The sequence below is a fragment of the Rattus norvegicus genome, chromosome 18 (assembly GCF_021556685.1).
Source record: "Rattus norvegicus strain SHRSP/BbbUtx chromosome 18, alternate assembly SHRSP_T2T, whole genome shotgun sequence".
Taxonomy (NCBI): Eukaryota; Metazoa; Chordata; class Mammalia; order Rodentia; family Muridae; genus Rattus; species Rattus norvegicus.
Window position 1 is genome coordinate 69,750,968 of NC_141551.1, and position 23,805 is coordinate 69,774,772.

The 23,805-nt window shown below is 44.6% G+C and overlaps 1 non-coding gene across 1 annotated transcript; it reads left to right on the forward strand.

Moving 5' to 3' along the window:
• The first annotated feature begins 1,062 nt into the window (after nt 1–1,062).
• LOC120098344 (U7 small nuclear RNA) lies at nt 1,063–1,127 on the forward strand. The gene has a single exon (XR_015643163.1). It is a non-coding gene; the product is annotated as a U7 small nuclear RNA (small nuclear RNA).
• Nucleotides 1,128–23,805: the final 22,678 nt, after the last annotated feature.

Below are 23,805 nucleotides of genomic sequence, written 5' to 3' on the forward strand. Positions count from 1 at the left end.
GCTGTGTTTGAGACACCCATGCTCTTTAAATAATCCCATCGCTCATATTCATATGAGCAGCCCCAATACATTTACTGGTTCCTTATGCTAGATTTAGGTGGAATGATGTCTTTGGTCACTGGTTCACTATCTGAATAGATTTTCTAATAGCTCCCTGAAAAAGGCATACCATATGTGACTCTACCCAAGGCCAGAGTTACAACTTAAATCTGACTCTTCTGAGCAGTAAACAAAGCCCTGATGTTTTGTTCCTCGTTTTATAGGATGCTGCTGATAAGGGAAGGAGCCCATCACTAATTATCAAGGAGACTCAGATTGATGGAGTGAGCTTGCCACAGAACCTTCCAAGGGATTAATTGGAAAAAAAGAAGAGATAAGACTAAGACAGGAAATAAGTACAAGGTCCGTGGAGGAATAAGATTCCTAGCAAAGTTAAAACAGGTCTAACCCATCTCTACCATGAAAACCTGGAGCTCCACTATCTAAGCAGTTTATCAAAAGTGATGGTGGTATCTGACATACATTGAACCTGGTCTTGCTCTTTGTATGAAGAAGATGAGATATTAATGGAACATCAGGGAAAAACACGTATCTTGTTCAAATAACATCCTATGGCTTATGGATGGAAAAGAAAAACGATATCATTATACCGATGGAAAAACTTGAATATAATGATTGTCTTAGTTAAGGTTACTGCTGTGTTGGAATACCATGACCACAGCAACTCTCATTATAGAAAGCATTTAATTGGGGTTGGCTTACAGTTTGGTTTAGTCCATCAACATGGCAGGAAGCCCGGCAGCATGCAGGTAGCCATGGTGCTGGAGAGGAAATTAAAAGTTGTACGTCTGGATCCATAGACCGTGGGAGAGAGGCACTGGGCCTAGCTTGGAAAGTGAACACAGCTTGGGTAGATCTCTATGACACATACTCTTTGATAGCCCGTTGGGATTCACAGAGCCTACAAGTAAATGGGCTTAAAGATTGGACTTCGTGATCCATGACCAGGTCTGCATTTAGGTTCTTTTTTTTCTAGCAGCTACCCAGAGAGAACTGCTTGGAGACTGAACATAGCTCTTTTAGAATTTTTCTAGCAGGATTTTCGACTTTGTTTGGGAAAATCCAAGAATTTTCTTCTAGGGGCTTTTCTGAGTTTGGTTGGAAAACTCACGAGCTATCCAGAGAGCTTTTAGAATTCTTTCCTAGCATAAAAGAACTGTCTCTAGCAGAGAGCTGTCTCAAGCAAAGGCTAGCTCGAGCAGATGACAGTGCCAAGAGCTATCTACAGAGAGCTGTCCAGGGAGCCATCTCTAGCAGACTACAAGGCTGTCTGCTTGCACACCATCATTTGACCTCTAGTTGTTTATTTCTCAGCTCCCAAACACCCCTTCCTAGAACCCCTCTCTAAGCCAAGGATGGTCCTTGGTACCTTTTTAGGTTCTAACTTGGGAATGATGATCAATCAAACTAGTGGCAGTTCCTGGGAGCTGGATGGTTGTTCTTCCAGGTGAAAAAGAGATGTATCGTATTTTTGATGGTTTGGGTAGATCTCTATGACACATACTCTTTGATAGCCTGTTGGGATTCACCGAGCTTAGTAGTAAATGTGCTACAAGATTGGACTTTGTGGTCCATGACCAGGTCTGCATTTAGAAAGGGGTACCCTAAGAACACCCCAAAAGGACTTCGGCCAGGGTTGACTGAGAACCTACAGATATCCTAGAGAAGGCCATTGGAATATCGGCTTCTAAGTAAGATGAGAGAAAGCTTTTCATTGGATAGCTTCATAGTGCGATTGGCATGCTCCACCTTGGAACTGAAGAGCAGTGAAGATAATATCTAGTCCCCAGGGGTTTAGCTGAGTGACCTGGGACATAAATGAAAAGGAGAGTCCTCGCCACCTGGAAAAGATCTTGGGAGGGCAAACAAAAATCAAGTTTAATAGTCAGCAATGGGGCATTATTGGGGAGCCAACAAAGAGCTAAAAGTCCACACTAGAGAAATTTGCTGACTGGGTGTCAAGTCCTGCCTGGGATTCAGGCCAGAGAAAATATTGTTTTATGGTTAGTAAAAGCCCAAGGGTACTTCAGTCTGATTATCGCTGGGTGGCTGTGATTATCACACCTGGCATTCCAGGAGCCCACACTTTTAGGGGAGGCTGGTGAGGCCTGATTCACTATTTTCCTCATGATACAGTCCAGCGTAGTTCTGTTTTGTGGGGTTTTTTTTTCCTCCTATCATTCACTCATTGGCTATACTTAATTGCTAGGTGTTTAAAGACCATGTAGGTTGCCACAAATTAATCATTTTCTTTATGGTAAGTTAAAGTCCTACGGGTTCTTTTATGGACTTAGGACCATACCTTCCCTCCCTTTAGTTTCGTTCCTATCAGTGCCATCTGTTAGGAAGGGTCCAGGTTGTGCTGACCACGTGGTGTCACTTGGAAAACTGAAGACATTTCCACTGCAATGAGCCTCCTTTTGTTTCAATATGTATACTGGTTACAACTCAAACTCTGGAGTCCTCAGCACCGCTCTATTCAACTGGAGCCCGAGAATCACTTAGTCTTGTCCCAGCATCCCTTTGGGAGCTGGCTGGTCTGGGGAAGAGGCCAAAATATCAGCTGTACTCTTAGCTTTTTTATCCTTACTGGCTTTGACCTGCAAGTAAGGCCAGCCACACCTGTCTGGAAGAGCTTTAAGAGTGGTTTCAAATTTAGTGTAATCATGTAAAACTTGACAAAGATAAGTTTTAAATGCATCTGGGACCTCTTAAGCCTCACTTTTCCTCATAGTTCAGAGGTTGACAGAATCAATAGAAATTATAAGCAATTATCTTTATAAATAAAAAAATCTCTTTTCTCTAGCCTCTTGTAATTGTTTCTATGAGAAAATTAACGTTTTAAGGAGACCTAATTGCTGTAAACAGAGACTTGGGCTACAGTTCTACATCGTTATCTTGAATTTTGAATTTACCAACTTTTAATGATGCTTAATTATAGCCAATTTAGTTAAACTTATACCAACTTTCTATAAGTTTGAATTTTCCACAAAGCTTCTTGTGGCAGAATTTAACCTTTTATTCTTCCTTAATCACTTTCTATTTTCATTTTCAACAATACTTTAAGGCACAACTCATTTGTCATACAAAACCCTTTTCATCGAGAAGTATTTCCTTTTTTAACCAGGAGTGTATTTTTAAACCTCAACGTTGACGTCTATCTCTTTCTCACACTAGGGATTTTCTTTCTGTCTCGTTTTCCTTTATAAAATTCTTGAAAGCCTAGACCACAGATGATCACCTTCTGTCTTTACCAAGCGTACTTAGCTGGAGGATGACATTAAAGATTACCAGTTACATTCAGATGTCTCTAACATGAAACTTATATTATCTACATAGATTATGAATCCAGGTCAAGAGCACCCCCTTTTAAAATTTGTATTATTTTATTTTTTACAGTTCGGCGGTCAAATTTATGCCAGTTTGGAAGGATTTATAAAAGAGATAAATCAACAGGGATTGGAAGGAAGGTACCATCTAGAAAGAATCAGAGACATCAGAGACATCTCATAACATTGTGGCCACATGAGTAGCCTGCCTGATTCCAGAGTGGCCCTGATCAGGAGTGACCATGTTCCGTAATCTACCTAGAAGCTGGATGCACCATTTTTTGTCCAATTCCCGAATTGCCTGGTCAGCAGGGACTACGTCTCACGAGCTCCCGTGGCTGGCAGGGACCAAGTTTCCACTCCTCTTGGGTTTTTTCTTTGTTTTGTTTTGCTTTGTTTTTTTGTTTGGTTGGTTGGTTTTGTTTGTATGCGCAGTAAAAGTATGACAGCATCTCTGAAGGTACAACATACATTTGTCCTATAAAGATCCGTAGAGATTACGAGAAACCCATAAAGAAACAAGCATGCAGAGCAAGGATCTCTAAAAACAGAAGAACCCAATGTTTGGGATCTGTTACTGTCCCTTTAAATTGATCTACAAGGCCCAGATCATATTGCATGTGTGGCAGGAACACCCAGAAGCCATCACCTGAACACTGCCACCCACCCTTTGAAAACAGCTGGGTTAAGTTAGTGTGGACGTAACAGAAGACAGAATGTACAAGCAGCACAAGCGAGAACAACCTGAGTCGCATATGCCTCAAGAAGGCAGGTAAAGGAGACCCCATAGCCAGGTGCAGAAGTGTGCACACGGAGTGAACTTACAGGTCAAAGGGGGCAGAAAATCCAGATCACACATTACACACCGCAATACATCTCTGCATGTGTGTATGGTCTTAACCATGGGTGTGGGGAGGGCACGCCCTCAAGGAACAAAGATGAAAGAAAGATGATCATCTGGGCAGGAACACCAAAATATGTTCTCTCATATGCCTGAGCTGGGGTGCGTGTGTGTGTGTGTGTGTGTGTGTGTGTGTGTGTGTGTGTGTGTGTGTTATATGTCTGTGTGTGCATGTGCATGGGTTTATTATATGTCCATGTGTGTGTGTGCATGTGTGTGTGTTATATGTCTGTGTGTGCATGTGCATGGGTTTATTATATGTCCATGTGTGTGTGTGTGCATGTGTGTGTTATATGTCTGTGTGTGCATGTGCATGTGCATGTGCATGTGGACGGGTGTGTTATATGTCCATATGTATGTATGTGCATGCATGCATGTGTGTGCGCTATATGTCCATGTGTGCATGTGTGTGTTATATGTCTGTGTGTGCATGTGCATGGGTGTGTTATATGTCCATGTGTGTGTGTGCATGTGTGTGTTATATGTCTGTGTGTGCATGTGCATGGGTGTGTTATATGTCCATATGTATGTATGTGCATGCATGCATGTGTGTGCGCTATATGTCCATGTGTGCATGTGTGTGTTATATGTCTGTGTGTGCATGTGCATGGGTGTGTTATATGTCCATGTGTGTGTGTGCATGTGTGTGTTATATGTCTGTGTGTGCATGTGCATGGGTGTGTTATATGTCCATATGTATGTATGTGCATGCATGCACGTGTGTGCGCTATATGTCCATGTGTGCATGTGTGTGTGTTATATGTCTGTGTGTGCATGTGCATGGGTGTGTTATATGTCCATGTGTGTGTGTGCATATGTGTGTGTTATATGTCTGTGTGTGCATGTGCATGTGCATGGGTGTGTTATATGTCCATATGTATGTATGTGCATGCATGCACGTGTGTGCGCTATATGTCCGTGTGTGCATGTGTGTGTTATATGTCTGTGTGTTATATATCGGTGTGTGCATGTGTGTTTTATGTCCACATGTGTGTGTATGCATAGAAGCCAGAGGACGACACTAGGTGCCCTATTCTGACACTCTCTGCCTTATTTTTATAACACGGGGTCCCTCACTGAACCCGGAACTAAGTTGGCAGCCAGCAGCCCCCAGAAATCATCCTCTTTCCCCCATGGCACTGGGGTCACAGTCATGTGTGTAGCCATGTCTAGCTTTTACATGGGTGTGGAGCCCAATCGAGGCCCTCGTGCCTGCACAGCAGGCACTTTACTGATGAAACCATCTCCCTAGCCCCTTCCATGGCTCTCGATGACCTTGCATCCATTGTGTGACACATACCCATGCTGAGATATATTTCTGTGTGTAATGTGTGATCTGAAAGTTAATACCAATCATTTAGACTGAGACACCTACGTTCGCCCCAGCCAAGGCTGTTAAGAGGTTACTTAAGCAGGTCTACTTGGAAAATTATTGCTAAGGAAACCATTTCATCTCATAAATTCATGGCTACTCAATAACTTCTGGCATTGGAAAGACGCAGATGTGTCCATCTATGTTTCTAACATTCTGAACCCTCTCTCCAGCCCCAGAGCTCATAGTCTCTCTTAATGCAATACCAGGAGTGGTATATTCTCATTTTGTCATATTCTGTTGATTAGAATGTAAAGTCACAAGACTACATAGCACTTGTGAAAGTTTTTAAATCTGTGAAAGTGTATGTAAAATAATGGCATTGTATTTAAAAGGAAAAAAAAAAGTAGGTGACCCAGTAGAAACTGACAACATCCTAGAAAGCCATTGTAGAATAACCGTTTTTCTCTGGATGGAATGTCTCTAGATCTAACCTATAGAAGTCCTGGCCCTCAGCTGTGGCAAGGAAATCGGTAGGAACAATACAGCTGATATCAGGTCTGTGGTGAAAATAATGAGGCCGTTGGCATTCCCTCTTGGAAGGGGGAAGAAGGGACATGAGAGTCTCTTCTGAAACGCTGGTCATCACTCCCTACTCCCAGTGCACAGTCCTGCCTCAGCTGTTGTGGATATGAGAGATGTGCTCAGGTTCACAGGAAATGGAATCTTGCCTGGGAATTGCAACTCTGCAGTAGCACAGCTGTTCAGAGTTGACTGTGCTGGAGGGTGGGACTTTCTGGAAGCCTAGCTATCCTTGAATCACCATTGCTCCTGTAATTACCCCAATAAACTCATTGATTTACCAAGCTGGACTTGAATGGAATCTTTGGTTTGTTGGTTCCTCCACTGTCAAGGGTGAATACATGCCTCTTTATGTCTCCTCAGGAAAAGTCACACAACAGAAATAATGTTTTAGTCACCATGACAAGGTGTGTGTGTGTGGGGGGGGGTGTTAATTGGAGGTTTTCTTACAGTTTTAGAGGTTTAGTCCATGATTATCATGGTGGGAAACAGACAGACGTGACTCTGAAACAGTAGATGAGAGAGCTATACAGCCTGACCCACAGGCAGAAAGAGACACTGAAACTCCCAGTAGCTTATCTCCTCCAGCAAAGCTGCACCCACCCAACAAGGCCACACCTCCTAATCCTTCTAAAACAATTTCACTCACTGGTGACCAAGGAGTCAAACATAGGCGCCTACGGGGACCACTCTCGTTCAAACCTCCACACATAATGAACTAGCAAAGCTGACTCAAGGAGAAATGGAAAGTCTGAATAGACCTAAGATAAAGAAACGAAGCCAGATGTAGTGACACACATCAGTAATCACATTCCTTGGGAGCTTGAGACAGGAGGATTGTGACTGCAAGGCCAGCCTGAGCTACATAGAGAGACCTCGTCTCTAAAAAAGCAATAAATAAAATTAACTACCCCAAACAAAACAATATGGCTTCATTGTAAAACTCTACCAGGTATCTAAGAATGGTTGAAGTACTCATAAATTCTGCTTCAAAACATGGAAGAAGAGGGGACATTTCTCACCTCGGTCTGTGGAACTAGGATTACCTTGACTCCCAAACAAGCAGCAGGAGAGACACACAGGAAACGATTAAGTGGAACCCTCACCCTAACACATGATAAGGCAGGCATTATCACCCCGAGATGTGTAAGTCAGAAGTTAGCTAATTTAGACCCAGCATCATGAAGTTTTCGGCACTCAGTATCCACGCTCAAATATAGATCTCTCTGGTGGTAAAGAACATTTTAGTTTTTATACTCAGTGCTAAGCAACCTTCTATTTCGTCTTAGAATGAAAGTTAATTTAGGAAAGATTAGCATGTTTGCTTTTTTTTTTTGCCAAGAAATCTAAAAATGGCTTTATTGAATCACAAAGAGAGGGAAAAGATGTGTGTATATGCCATTGATGTCAACTGCTTTTTTTTTGAGCAGAAGATTGTCATAAGAAATGATCCATTACTAAAATACTAATATCCACATGAGCAAAAGTTCAACAGACAATGGTATTCTAACCTATTGTACTTGCTCTCTTGTCTGTCTCTCAGAGCACACTTTATGAGACAGTCCGGAATACCAGCCCATTCTGAAATTGAAACCTTAGCACTGGCAGGTAAAGAGATTGTCCCATGGTTACCCAAGAGCCCATGCAGACCTAAGCTGGAGTTGCCTCATTTGATCCTGAGCAACGTCTGCTTAATTAATAAACCTTGGCTTCAGGTGAAAAAAAAAAGCTAGAGTAATATTCATTTAGGCAATAGATGCTTGTGTTTACCTCTTATACTGAGAAATAGGAAGGTGGTAGCTTCAGATGGGTGCAAAGCCCTACAGTCATCAGGACCCTGAATAAGACAAACCCATTCCTCAGTGTCATGAGACGCGTTGGTTCCCATGTGTGTAGCTTCAGTCATATGGTGTTGTGTAGATCCAAAGGTAAGACTTTTCACTTGGATATACCAAACATGAAAGATGGAGAATGCCTCTATAATACAACGGTCTTGCAACCCTTTCTCATATAAAGAAGGCATCCCCAGAATTTCCCAGTCATGCCACAGAGCCACAAATTTACCTACCCCCTAGCTACAGAGAAGCTAGAGATGCCTCTGGGAAGAGAATAGGATTCCCATGTCTGTCTTAGCGCAATTGGAAGTCATTCCATGTCTGTCTCAGCACAACTGGAAGTCATTCTGCGAAGCCGGATGAGGGGTCTGCCTTTTCTGAGGTCAAAGGGCTTTTACCATACTGGTGAATAAAGCAGGGTTTTGTTAGCAGGAAAAGGAGACTGAGTGAGATGCCCATTGAATAGAATAGCTGTGCAGGGAGTCAAGGATGAATGAATACCACATGGCCCCACATCTTGTAGTACTGACCTTCTCCTCTGATGGTTGGAGACACTTCCCCTCCCCATTTGGGCCACCTGTGCTTGGGAAGGACAGGACAAGAAGAATGGTGTGACACTATGTACCCCATCAATGACTACTGGCAATTTCCCAAGCGACTAGCACTAGGTCTCCTGGCCACTCTGCACTAGACGAACCTCCAGTGACCATCCCTCTGCCAATATGTAGCCCCCCTCATATCCCACATTCACATCTCAGCTAGCATGTTCTGCACCATAAGGAGATTCTTTTAAAACATGTATGAGCTGGCAAGATGGCTCAGTGGGTAAAGCCACTTGCTACCAAGCCTGATGACTGAGTTTGATCCCCACAAGTTGTCCTCAAATCTCCAACGTTAAGCTCCAGGGATAACTAGTTACTAGTCTATATCCAGAAATGTTTGGTGCAGATGCTAGTGTATGTTCCTTATACCTTCTATATGCATGGCAAACTCTGGCTGTAATCGGATGGGAGTTCATCCCTCAGGCCCTTCTGACTATTGCTCTCATCCTGCTTAACCACCGCCTTGCTGCTCACATACGTTATATCAGGTACTTTCACTCCATCAGAAGGGAGTTCCATGCCTGCTTTTCTCTGAAATGTGGAAGGCTACAAGAGGTAAGCTTTTCGCCGTGACCATTGGATACATCCCTTTCATGTCCCTCAATGCCCCCAAGACCCTTCTCCCAACAGTGAGGACCATACTCTAGAACAGAGAGGAGTTAGCTGCCTAGAGTGTTCCAGGAATAATTCATCTTCTCATGGGGTATTGACTGCCCAAGGCCCAGAAGGAAGCAAAAATAAAAACCCTAAAGAGCCAGGTTCTTAAGTACACCTGAAATTCTGGTTCGCTGTACACCCCCCAAGGCTGTCCCTTGGGGCCTTATTAAAATGCAGCTCCACAGAAGGAGAAAGAGCCTCCTTGGCTTGAGGAGGAAAAAAAAGGCATCGTTTGGACCAGACTGGGCAAAATAATGCAATTCTCTCCCCTTCCTCTCTCACTAAAAAGAGAGCACTGGTAGGCCTGTAAGAGGTGGGCACTTTCACAGAGGAAAACTGTTATCTGCAAATAAAACTGAGATGTGGTGAGCGAATTAACTACTTCTGGCTCTGTTCCTCCGAATTCTCCATCCCTTTGTGCTTTTGCCCACTTACATGGTTCATTTACTGGTTAAAACCCAAGTTTAATAAGCCTGATGGGACTTTCAGATTCACTTCATGGGATCCAAATAGGGTTATTAGAAATCTATCACCACCAAGTACAAACAAAGGGACAATCTAAAAACCCCTCTCCCTTCCGGTTCACTTCTGCTCTACAACCCCAACCTTCTCTCCCCATAGTCCTCCCTCCAGAAGTCAGGAGGAAACGAGAGCAGCTTTCCTCTGCGTTAACCGGAAATGAATCCTGCCTTTATTCTCAACCGTGCTCTTTCTAGCTGAGAGAAGACAGTTAGGCTTCTTAAGCCTGTGCTGGGTGCTGTGGGCTGAAAATATGCTTCTGTGGAAACCGTTCCCAGACTCCAAAGGGCGCCATGACTTATGTGATTCTAATTCTGTGGAAGCTGTTTCACTTCTTGGTAAACTGAAGGTAACTGATGGCAGTGGGAAAAAATTATTGTCTGAGACGGGAGGGCCAAGTTTCCAGCAAATTCCATCTTGTCTAGGAGAAGTTTAACTGGCATTCCTGGCCCACTGCAGAAGAGACTAACTCTGCTTCTGTTTGCGCATCCAACATTCCTTCACTCCTATAAACTCGGGCTTTCTTAAGACTTCTTTTAACTGCTTGTGGCATCTTGTTTCCTCACTGACTTATGAATCAATAAAGATCTTTAATATATGTTTCTGCTCATATCTATGAGAGTCATGGTATTACCTTTTAAAAAAACAAACAATTTTTGTTACTGGAGCTCACAGTCCCAGTAAGCTAGGCTCAGATACCTGGCCTTAATAGGCCAATTAAAGACACAATTAACCGTAAAGAGCAGAGAAAGGATATTTAATCAATGTGGTCACACTGGGAAGAGTGATAAAGAGGCCCAGTAACCCTCCGAATCCATGTCTGGGACTAACAGGAAGTTTAGGTTTCAGTAAAAGACAAGATGATCTAGGTGTAGTCTTAGCCATCATCGCTGTCTCTGCTCTAGTCTCTTTAGTAAGGTGTGTGCTATTATTATTATTATTATTAATAGTAATAGTAATAGTGCTATTGTGCCCTATATAAAGATTACCCTTGTATTATTCAAATACTGATTTTGTGCCCCCATATCTGGTTGCAATCCTTATTCTGAGAATCTCCTGTCTCAGTGTTGTGTAAACATTGCACCCCAATTATTCCATGGTTAGTCAATAAAGAAACTGATCAGACAATGATTAAGCAGGGGAGAGAATAGGGTAGGACTTCCTCCCAACCAGGAGAGGACGGGGGTTGAAAAAGGAGGAAGAGAAGAAGAGAGACAGAGACAGAGACAGAGAGAGGGAGGAAGTAGTGATTCAGCCATGAGGAAGGGGACCAGGAGACATCAGGAAAAACAAAACAAAACAAAACAAAAAACAAAACAGCCAGAACAAAGAAAGCCATTAAATGCAAGAATCTTGGGGACTTGGGCTGGGAGGTAGCCAGATTAGTTTAGAGGATTAAAATAGAGTAATACTGATTAATTGTTGTGCCTTAAAGCTGTTAAATAAATAAAATAGCCCCACCTTAATTATTTGGAAGCTTAATTACTTGGAACCCAGAAAAAGTTCCTTCTCTGGTGGGTGCCAGGGAACAGCCTTTAATTTCTCCCACCATAAGTCTCCCTGGGGTCCGTTATTTCAATAATCTAAGGGAAATCTAAGAGAAGGCCACAGTGTCTCTTCAAAGTTCTAATCTTCATTCCTACTGAGAGCATGTACATGTTCTGTGTTCAACATGTGCACACGTCTATGAGGTCATGCATGCATACACATGTCTTTAGCAATAAAACAGCTTCTGCTAAAAAGCAGAGACCCCTCATCCGGGTTCACAGGATGTCACAGAAAGATAATAGTGTGGCATCTCTCATTTCCTTCAGGTTCTATAGGGATATCCATTTCTCAAAGTGTACCCATCTGAAAACTGTCTAAACAATTCATAGGTAGCCTATCTCAGCACCTTTCAAGTCTGGAGGCACAAAGATCAGAAGAAGGCATCTTACAGTTTACCTATATAAGCCATACACCAGATGCACTCCCCAAAATGCTCTTCAGAATCTCTAGTGTTCATCCTCAACCTTCAGTCACCCTCACCATGATGAGATCACATTCCTAAGTGGGACCTTGATAGAAAGGTTGTTTCTCCGTGATAGAAACAGGCTACCCTACCCACCATGTACAGGAACCATCCTCCCAGGACAAGTGGATGCCCCTGCAGTTGATAAGGACTCCTCCAAGTCCTTGTCTGGAAGGAGGGAGTCAATGAGCAATCAGATCACTGTTGCATTGAGATGGCTTAACTATGTCTACTTCTCACTCTCTGCCCTAGTGCTTTTATTTAAAACTAAAGCGTGCATAACAAAGAACAACTATAACTCCAACTGCAGCAGGATTGTTGGGCCCTTCCTTGGGGTGTTTCCCTTCCCCCTCACTGAGCCTTTTAGCCTGCCATAGCAAGAAGTTGTTTACACACTTGGCAGCTGCTCTCAGCCCTGCTTTGGGCTCGGGACTTTCCACTACACAGATTTTTTCCTGTTCTCCTATTTTCCTGGTTGGGGATTTTCACCTGTTTTGTTGTTTTTCTATGGCTTTTGCCACTGGTATATAAGGAGATCTCAGTAAAGCCCGGACGGCATTCTTTTAATACAAATGACCCAAGTGTGTGTTTCTTCTTAAATCTCGCAGGCCTACACCCAGTTCTCAGTGTCGTGACGATGCAGGCATTGTCACGGGATTGCAACTCAGACATGAATTTAAAGAACCTCATGATAGAATACTATACAGAGAAAGTTCTTTTTATAGCCAAAAAAATAAAGAAAGAAAGGAAGGAAGGAAGGAAGGAAGAAAGAAAGAAAGAAAGAAAGAAAGAAGAAAGAAAGAAAACAGTTTTTGTTTGTTTTTTTATTTTGTTTTTTCCCCCTTTCCCCTGTCTTAAGTATTATCTTTAAAATAATCATTGGGCATTAAATGGGTGAGATTCTGCATTCTGAAGAACAGAGGTTAATGGCACTGGGGAAGGAGGAACAGTGACAAAGACACCATGCTGAGTTGTGTGGAATTCCTGTGGTCAGAGTAGAAGAAGAAAGCAGATTGACAGCCAGAGGCTGTGAGTCATAAAACGCAGGTCACTGTTCTCCAAAGCGATGCTCATTACAGTCATAGAGTTTCATTCAGTTCAGATGCCACTGTTCTTCCTGGGAGTCACTTACTGAGGCAGTTTTCACAAGACCCTGGATGTTTCAGATCAGTGGTTCCCAACCTTCCTAATGCTATGACCCTTTGATACAGTTCTTCATACTGGGATGATCTCCATCCCCAAACATAAAATTATCCAGTCACTACTTTATAACTGCAATTTTGCTATTGTGAATTGTAAGTAAATATCTGATAGGTAGGCTATCAAATATGTAAACCCCGCCTCCCAAAGGAGCTGTGACCCACAGGTTGAGAACCACTAGCACGGAAGAATATATGGGTTCAGACTCACCTAATAGCCACCGTGTTGAACTGTAGTGGCATGGTTGCCTCTGAGTAATCCCAGTGTGTTTCCTCCACATCCTATCCCCAAGCAAAGCTGTAGGACTTATTTGAGGAGCTTGACCATCGCACCCTGGTGTCACCGGTACCAGGATGTCCTTGAATGTGTTTGAAATCCCAAGTCATTTCCATTTTGTGCAATTACAAATCTGTCCAGTTCTCTATTGTCTTAGTTAGGGTTTTACTGCTGTGTACAGACACCATGACCAAGGCAAGTCTTACGAAGGACAACATATATTAGGGCCTGGCTTACAAATTCAGAGGTTCGGTCCATTATCATCAAGGCAGGAACATGGCAGCATCCAGGCAGGCATGGTGCAGGAGGAGCTGAGAGTTCTACGTCTGAAGGCTGCTAGCAGAAGACTGACTTTCAGGCAGCTAGGGTGAGGGTCTTAAGCCACGACCACAGTGACACATCCACTCCAACAAGGCCACACCTCCAAATAGTGCCACTCCCTGAGCCAAGCACACACAAGCTATCCCATCTACCACGGTTATTAATGTCCAATCCTCATAGTCTGAGATTGAATTTTCCCAGCGCAGGAGTCAGAACAAAGACTCCAAGAACTATGATGGGAGTTAGTTTCTGTTAGTTGCACTTCTTAGTAAATTCACCAGGACTTGAAAGGGAAGAGCAAAAGACGCCATTTCCTTCTTCTGGTTTGAAAAGGAAAATATTCGATCTAGGTGGAGATGAAGTCCTGAATCAAAGATCGTAGTTCTTAGCTCCCAAAATGTGACAGAGAGAGGCAAAGACTGGAAGCAGAGGTGTCTCTTAGCATTCGTGGCACTGTCTGCTCAGGTAGTTCAGGGAAACAGAGGAGAAAGAAGCAACACAAAGGTCCCTTTTATAAGTGTGATGGTTTGCATATGCTTGGCCCAGGGAGTGGCACTACTAGAAGGTGTGGCCTTGTTGGAGGAAGTGTGTCACTGTCAGGGTGGGCTTGGAGACCCTCCTCCTAGCTGCCTGGGGATGCTCAGTCTGTTCCTGGCTTCCTTTGGATGAAGATGTAGAACTCAGCTCCTACTGCACCATGCCTGCCTGGATGCTGTCATGCCTTGATGATAATGGACTGAACCTCCCTACCTTTAAGCCAGCCCCAATTAAATGTTGTCCTTTATAAAACTTGCATTGACCATGGTGTCTGTTCACAGCAATAAGTCCCTAACTAAGACAATAAGAAAATAGCCAGATGGTATGGTCCTGGGGGAAGTGCAGGTTCCCTATCAAATACACAACATCTGAGAGCAGATGTCAAATCAGCTGGTAACTCATATGCAAAGGAGGAGCAAGGAAATCCCCACCATGAACTTCAGTACACGGTTACCTAAGTTGTTCTAAGGTAGTGCCAGAAGGTGCTAGCCGGAGGACCATCTGTAACTAATCAACAGCGTGTGTGCTCTAATGCCCAGGCCTCTCCCATGGGTTCTAATTAAGCTTGTGAAAGGCCACTTTGAACACTAGTCACTACCTATAATACCATTCTCTAAAAAGTCCAAGTTAATTTATTCAAGCACATGATATTTAAAAACTCAAATACAAATTAAAAATGACGTCTTCTCTTCATCCCCTTCCCCCGACATGAACATTTGGGATCGGTTTTACACCGCCCTTCTGTTACCTCTTTCATTGAAATGACAGGAAACTCACTTAAATATGTCTCAGAAATCATCTTATATCAGTCCCTGGCTGGACTTCATTTTTGTAAAAGTTTAAAATTACATTTATGTATTTACATGTGTGTACTGGCTAATTTTAGGTTGACTTGACACAGGCTAGAGCCAACTGAGAGGGAACCCCAATTGAGAAAATGCCTCTATAATTCAGGCTGTGAGCAAGCCTGCAGAGCATTTTCTTAATTAGTGATTGATGGGGGAAGGCCAAGCCCATTGTGGGCGGGGCCAATCCTGACTAGGTGGTCCTGGGTGCTATAAGAAAGCAGGCTGAGCAAGCCATGGGGAGCAAGCCAGTAAGCAGCGCCCCTCCATGGCCTCTGCATCAGCTCCTGCCTCCAGGTTCTTGCCCTGTGTGAGTTCCTGTCGCATGGCTTCCATCAATAATGAACAGTAATACGGAAGTGTAGGCCAAATAAATCCTTTTCTCCCTAAGTTGCTTTGGTCATGGAGTTTCATCAAAGCAATAATAACCCTAATTAAGACACATGTGTCTGGTCACCTGTGCCACAGTGAATGCATGCAGATCAGAGACTGTGGGAGTCAGTTCCTTTCTCTTACCCTATGGGTCTCAGGAGTCAAAGTCACTTGGCTTTTGTCCACTGAGCCATCTTGTGGTTCTAGTTTCATTCTTTATCATAAAATTCAGTCATACATATCATAATTCATTGAACACATAATCTACGAGTTTCCTGTTGTTTGCTATTTTATACAGTGTTTTGTATCTATACACTATGCCTTAGTATTTCTATCTAATAGACTTCTAAAATTGATATTTCTGGGTTATTGTGCTTTTAGAATGCTTGTGTGTGTGCCTGTGTGTGTGTGTGTGTGTGTGTGTGTGAGAGAGAGAGAGAGAGAGAGAGAGAGAGAGGCGCCATTGTCACTGCTTTCATCAAGTACCATCCCCTGAGCCCCAGGGAGCTGCCTGTGTCCACTTCCCTATCCCTGGAATTATAACCCTGTGCTGGTCTGCCTTGTTTGCGTCCTTCCTTCCTTCCTTCCTTCCTTCCTTCCTTCCTTTGGGGGAGAGACTAACAGATATGTAAATGTATATTTCCTGTTAGGTGGGTTAAGAGAACATGTGATTATGATTACAATACCACTGAAACTGACAGACTCCATGGGGGCTTTGAACAGCTGAACCATGCACAAAGATAGAAGTGGGCTTTTGACTCGAATATTGCTGTTGTTTGTGATCCTGGTCAAGCCATTTTACTGACGGGCCTCAACCTCTTCATACGTAAATATACAACCTTGTATTCCTTGAATAATAGCAATGCCCTGAAGATTATTATCAGTCTGTACTAAGTGTGTTGATCACAAGGGAGTAGCTCAGAATTCAGCCACGACAGTGTAATTGCTAATCATAAGACAAAAGCAAGTCTGACTTAGTTATATGAAGGCAACATGGCCGGCCTAGATGGGTGTTGTGCACAGTAAGCTGGTATCATATTCTATAGAAATTGATGCAAACACACTCACACTCATACGCCAATAGTGTCCAGAGTTCAGGAAGCAACCACTTTATTGCAAATAATAAACAATCCCTTCTGGAAGGTAGACATTGCCCAGTCTCTCGAGTTTTCAGTACATACATGAATCTGGAAAAAAGTATCATGTATCTTAGTACACAAGCAAGAGTGGAGCAGACCCACAGAGACCTGTTCCCAAGCAATGACGTGAGACTGAGCTGAAATATGTTCCCAACTGTGTACAACTGTGTCTGCACACCTCCATTTGTGTGTACATCTACACAAACTTCTGAAAGGATCTTATCAAAAACTTAATGATTCTCTGCGTGGCAGAGGGACAGGCAATCTTTAATTTTTCTCCAACTTTCTATTGATTCGATTTGTGTCATCAAAAAATAAGGCTATTCTTTTAAAAAACATTTCGATGGGATCACAGATCAGAGGGAATTCCAAGGTTAGTTTCACACTCAGGAACACAGGTTAATAAAATTTAGAAGCAAACCAAGGGAGCGAGGCAGGGGGGTGGGAGGGGAATTAAACATCCACCAGAAATGTGGGAATGAGGGATAACCAGAGAGCTAAGGGCTGACATGTTTCCAGCCATTATGCCAAAGATGGGAACAGCCAAGGCCACAATCAAACTTATTTTGACATTTGGGAAGCCCGAATCCCAGAATAACCAGGTGCCTGCAGACGGTGGCTCTGACATCATCTTCATTAATAGTCTCTTTGAGTTGGCAAATGGAAATTAAACAGAACAAGCACAGAAGATCCCCCTGCTATGTCAGTGTCTGTCTGTAGCTCTGGGATGAAGAAGTCAGTGCCACCCTGTAACAGGACAGTTTGTAAGAGTATCCAGGACAGCATAACCTCTGAGGCGTGATGCCAAGAGCATTATAATTCTGACCATAACGTTCAGAGGTCTTGTTGTAATATCTGGTGACTTTAAATAGTATAGTGTTTCTTAGCAAGCAAGACACCCGAATTGTAGTGATTCTGAGGGCTCGTGAGCATCTTTTTCTACTTTGAAAATGAAGGTTTTTTTAAGTCAGTAATGTTCTCTCTTGGGGTCCTGGCTCTTTAGGTTTGTCCCTAACTGTGAAGATTGGTCATATAAAGTTACCAGGTGGCTCAGGCCCAGCCTTGCTCTAGAAAGTCATTGCTGGTAAAAGCTAGCCTGGGGCACTGGTAGATCCAGTGTAGGATTAATGAGGTTGACTTCTGCTCTCTTGCATTCTCCTCAGACTTAGGCAAGAAGCCCATGGGGGTGGGGAGATAGCACAGCTGGTGAAATGCTTACCTCAAGCAAGAGGACCTGAGTTCAGAACCCCATCACCCACATAAAAGTGAGGCATATGTCTAAAACTCTACCTCTAGGATGGACAGAGATGGGTGGCTCCCTGGAACCTGCTGACCGGATTGTCTAGCTATTGGGTAAGCTCTTGGGTTCAGTGAGAGACTTTGCCTAGAAACATACTTGGGTATTGGCCTTTGCTCCTGGCCCCTCAAACACAAATTCTCCTGGAGTTGCGGTTACTAAGAAGGTTGGTTGCCGTGAGCTGAAAGGACTCCCATAAACACAGACACAGAGGAAGGGAGCCGAGGACTAACACGCAGGATCCAAAGAGGCCTGAAGATGAGCATAATCTCCTGAAGCCTCGGGGACAGATTCGAGGCTGCACCAGCCCAGCCGGAAATGTGCTCGGACAGGTACCACTCTGGCTTCCTGCACATCCTTGGGTCCTCATAATAGCCATGCCCTGGTAAAGCTGGTCCTAAGAGTTTCCATGCTCGGGCAACAGATGAGACCAGGTGAACTCTTGCAGACCCTTAAGCCTTTCATTCCCTATCGGCCGTTTTGTCACCGAGGCTCACCCTGTGGGACTTGTGAGAGTCCTCAGGAATGCTTCCAAGCTTGGGGATTTGGGAGACAGGACAGAGCCAAGTGACCTACTTCTTCCGAAGCTAGAGCTTGCTGTCACTCACGGCAGAGAAACGACCTACAGTGACAGATGCCACCTTTTTCTTAAGGGAAGGCTGGTAATCTCACTTACAGGGTTAAGTGAGAAATGTAAGTCATCGGGTAAACACAAAAGGAGGCCTGTTTTCTCTCTTCAATTATAGTTCTTTGCCATGAGCCCAATGTCTTCATTACAGAAGATACTGCACGTCCCAGACTCATGCAGATACAGGAAGGCACAGAGCACATGCCCGGGACCTGTTCTGCTGCATGAACAAATGTAATCTGGCAGTGTTTCGCTTCCGTCTAGGGATGGGAGGGCATGCCTTCCCCTTATGTGGCCAGGTGGGTTATAATCTGTATGCTGCCCACTTGTAAGGGAAGACACCCTGCCCCATGAGGCGTCCCTCGCTAAAAGCTAGAATTTCATCTCAAAAGCAAGCAAAGAACTCATTTCTAACTGTCTTCTGTATCCTGGGAACTGAGGGCATCTGCCATTGATAAATGTTCTATCTAACAAGACATGGAATTGTCTCTTGGTTTGTAGGCTTCACTGAGCTTGTGGGCCTCCTCTGTAAACAGGAAAGAAATAGGGAAACCACTCTGTAAAGGAATATAGAGGGCATTCTGTTAAGGAAATAGGGGATTAGGATAGACTATTCTCTATTCAAGAAAAAAATCACTTTCCTTCTCAAAGTGATCGTGTGTGTGTGTGTGTGTGTGTGTGTGTGTGTGTGTATGAAGGTGTGTGTGTGTGTGTGTGTGTGTGTGTGTGTGTGTGTGTTGGGGTAAGTACATATGAATGCATGTGCCTGTGGAGGCCAGAGGCACAGAATTTCTCCTGGAACTAGGATTACAAGTAGTAGTGAGCTGTACCCCAACATGAAGCAGGGTCTTCTGTAAGGGCTCTGCCATGCATGCCCTTAACCCCTGGGCCATCTCTCCAGACCCTCAGGGTGATTTTATATCTCTCTGGAGACAACTCTAGACACTGCTGAGAGAGAGAGAGAAAGAGAGAGAGAGAGAGAGAGAGAGAGAGAGAGATATTTCCATTTTATATGTTTTTACAGGTTTCCACATAACATGGGGACCCTAAGAGCAAAATTGGTCACAGGGGCTGGGATGCAGCTCAGTGGCAGTGTGGTTGCCAAGCCTTTAGAAAGCCAGACCCTCAGCAGCAGAGGAAAAATATTAAAGCCAAACGTCTACATATTTACGATCAATGAGCAGTGCCAAGCAACACATGGTGAACTGAAGTTCACTTCCCAAATATGAACCCGTTTTGCCTCCTCTGCTCTGACTGAACACTGGTTTGAGTGACTGGAGCCAACAAAGTCTCTACCGTGAAAGCTGGACTTAGACAAAGGCCATGAGGACACTTCCCACAGAACACCAGCCACCGCCAAAAACTGTGACCAGAAGACAGAACCAAAGTATCCTTCAGCCACTCAGAGTAAAGACAACTAAAACCCAGGATGCTGGGCGCTCCTGTGAGAGATTTTCTTAATCCTAGTTTTCAAAGCAGGAAGACCCACCCTAAATCTGAGCCACAGCTCCTGTTGACCACCCACATAGAAGGGCATAGGAGGAGTTCACTTTCCCTGCTTGCCCTCACTCTTACTGACATCTCATTTATCCCATTACCGCAGCCAGTATTAAATCCAGCTTCTTTGTGATTCCAGCATACACTGAAGACCAGTAGCTCTCCAGGTGTCCTCCAGGTGTCCTCCAGGTGTCCTCCAGGTGTCCTCCAGGTGTCCTCCAGGACTCCAGAACAACCAACATCTGGATTCTTGGCCTTTCTGTTGTGAGACCCATTGTCAGACTACCCAGGCTATAGACTAATAAATCTTTCTCTTCTCTCTCTCCCTTCCTCCCTCCCTCTCCCCATTCCTCCCTCCCCTCCCCCCCTCTATATATCAGTTCTGTTCCTTTAGAGACCCCTAATCCAGTGCCTAAAGAATATGTATTCTCCCAGTGGCTAGTAAGAAGGCAGTGTACTGGGTTGATCAGTATGTATGAAACCGGTAGAAGATAGCACCTTCCCTTGCTGGGAAAACTTTTTTTCTGGATAAGGGTCAGGAGGCCTGGGCTCAGCTCTCACTCCCATTAGCTTTGGGTAGGCCAGAATACCCATCTCTATTGAGTGAGCTGGAGTGTGGCCAGAGGTCAATATATGTCTATCCTAAAGAACTTTGAATGTGGAATCGTGAAACAGAGGTTGACAATCAACAGTAAATAGACCCCGCCCACCTCCACCGCCAACGGCTGCTGTCAGAGTTTTACTGGAACACGGCCACAGCCATGCAGGGTCATACAACTTAATTCTGCTGTTGTGAAGTGAATAAATATATCACTGCTATAGAGACCAAACGGCTCACCAAGCTGGAAACATTTATCAAGCAGTCCTCTTCAGAACAACATTGGTACCCTAGACTAGAGCACTGACTCTCCTCTATCTTGGATCTCTGCTCGCCACTGAGTTCCTCCTCAAAAGTCTGGAGTGCTGGAGGTAATGAATATTCATCAAGTACAGTGGAGAGATGACGCCACACAGCACGAGCACCGCCTCGGAGCACAGAGCTAAGCAGCTCCTTTCTCAGCCTCACGAAGGAAAGTGGGTACCTGTCTGCAGCGCTGAGGAGTCCTTATTTATTGCTGATGCTCCTACAGGGCAGATGTGAGAGCAGCCCGGGAGCTATGGTCAGGACAAGAGAGACTTTGTAGCCATTCTGTAGCAGTGGCAGTGTGTGTGTGTGTGTTGCACCATGTAAAACTCAGGATTTGAAGAAATCCACTTGTGCTAGCTATTGTGGCTGAAGGAAATCCTGGTGCATTTATGAGACTAAGACACTCCCATAAAAACAAGCTACACTTGTGAAAGATCTCTTTACCCGGTTCCTGAGGTGTGTGGGGTGGAGTAGGAGTTGGATAGAGCCTCAGGATGTAGCCGGAATCAATCTTTTCCATGCAGAGATGAGGAAGCAGAACCCAGGGAAGGGGAGTTGTTGGTTCAGGGTCACCCAGTGGGTTAAGGACAAGTCCACAGTGTGTACTTGTCCATGCCATCGTCAGCCGCCTATAGTATAGCAGTTAGGGCCCACAGACTGAAGTGGCAGCTGAGGTCATGAATTGAATGCACACTCCAATCATCACAGGCCTTTCAGTTAACAGCTGGATTTCAGAACCAAAGTACGGGTATACCTGAGCCATACCGAGAACATGGTACGACAACAGAGGTGACAGGGAAGTGCCACTGGTCACGTCTCATGGATTCTTGGCATCTGTTTTTAACACTTCGGGATTTCTGATATTAAGATTCACTTATAATAGAGCTTGAAACAGTAAGTAGTCTTTCTGCTTTCTTATCTCAAAAATCATAGTGACTAGTGTCTTATAACTATATTTTAATAATATAGACCAGATAAGACAGTCAGGGAAGATCTTTGTTTCTTGAAGCCAAGTCCTGAAGACCGAGAAGGAAGCAGCCATACCAGAAGGAAATGGAAGAACACGTTCTAGACAACCCCAAAGGCAAAATGGAGCCAGCAGCCGAAGAGAGCCTGAGTGGGAGCTATAGTGGCTGGGGAGTAGGAGGAGATCCCTGAGGTGCCTAGAAATACATGCAGGGCACCAGGCAGTCTGAGTGTTTGTTCATTCGTTTCTGCTGTGTTAGAGGGGAAACCCCAGGAATTACAAATGCTAGATCCCTAGCTCAGAGCATCACTTCTGCCTGGAGGGCTCAATGCTATCATTTGGAAGCTGCAGTGTTGCGAATAACCTGGCTGTTTCAACAGGTTTTTCTAACCAAAGGAAAATATAAACCGTGCTATTCAGTTGTGGGGCTGGATCAGAACCAGGGTCAACAGTAGCCAGAGAGTAATTAGCAAGAGATGTAGCGATGGCAAAAGACAGTTTCTATTAAGGCGGAGCAATGGCAGTGAGAAAGAAAGAGTTGAATTGAGAGACTGTGGTACCCCCCACGCAAGACCCTCTGTCAAAGCCAGGTCACAAGAGATGATGCAGAGGAAGGAAGAAGTCAAAGAATAAAAGCTCCTGGGGGGTAGCTACCTTGGTTTCCTGCAGTTAGTTCCCGTGGGGATATTTTGTACTCTTCTTAAACCCTTTTCAAGTATGCACTCCCGGGGCAGACAGGGAGCTCCATGGTGAGGCTGCTTCCAAGCATCCCCAGGTACCTCCAGTTCCCCTTGACTCCTCCCCATCCTGCTCATATTCTTAGCCACTGCATACAAAAGTGGTGGGGAGGGGGAGCCATGCATGATGTCGTTTGCCTCAGACTGTATTTCATTACGACCTCAGCATGGCCTTGGCTAGACCAATAGAGGGGAAATCCTGAGGATTCCTGGAGTTCAGTGAGCCCAGGTCCTCTCCTGTCACAAGCCCCAGAGAGGCTTTCGGCAGTTATCAGGGTGTGGAAGAGCGGTTGGTCTCTACTCAGGCTCTATAACCCCGGAATAGTCTATTTGGGGGTCGGTGTGTGGGCAACTTGAACTCTGTTCGTATAACTTACACCTCTCATCTTTTCTCCATTTTTCTAGCTAGTCCGTGTCATCTGCTGTGCAGTCACCAGGAGAAACGTCACGGAACACTCACCACCCTCTGCCGCGTGGCGGTGGCCCAATTCACTGCCGGCTGCCTCCCGGGGATTTCGAGGCTGTGGGTGTAGATGAGTTTAAGTTTGGATGATGACAGAGGAACCACGTGGATGTTCCTGGTGATGAGCGTGCCTGCTGCTCACCCACTCCTGCTGCCACCCGGAGCCGCAACCAGTACCAGGAGGCTCGGTGGGCCCACCCAGGCCAGCAGAGTACCGCCTCCTCCTGCCTGCTCATTCCGCTGCACCTGGCTTGCCTCGCCATCATCTGGCACTCGAGGGTGAGTGCCACAGCCAGAGACAAAGTGATAAATCGGGAGTGCGTACTTGCTTGCTGTCTCCAAAATTATCCGCTCCCGTGTATGTTGACTTCTGGTGGTATTCGTCATCCTTTCTGATCATTTCGCTTAGCGTTTACTTAGGGTGCCTGGAATGTTAGGTTCCCTTTCACAGCTCCGTGGCATCTCTTTCCAGAGGCAAAACTCCAGGAGAACAAAGGCACGCCATCAACTCGGTTGCTCTCTCCTTCGAGGTGCTGTACTTAGGTTCTAGCAGGCGAAGAGATCTCTTTTCAACTGCCTGGCCCGAGGCTAGTTTTGGGTCTATGAGGATTTCAAAACATCCAGGGCGCAAACTCTTTCCATAATTCACACCTCTGAATTGCGACTCAGATGGAGGGTTTCACCTCAAGAAAAAGAGAGAAGTCAAGAATAGTGGCCTGGTCCCTGTGCCAGTTAGAGCCCCAGGCATGGCAAAAATCCAGACTCAAGGACTGTGGTGAAGTGGGGGCCATCCTGGATAAAACTGATGTCC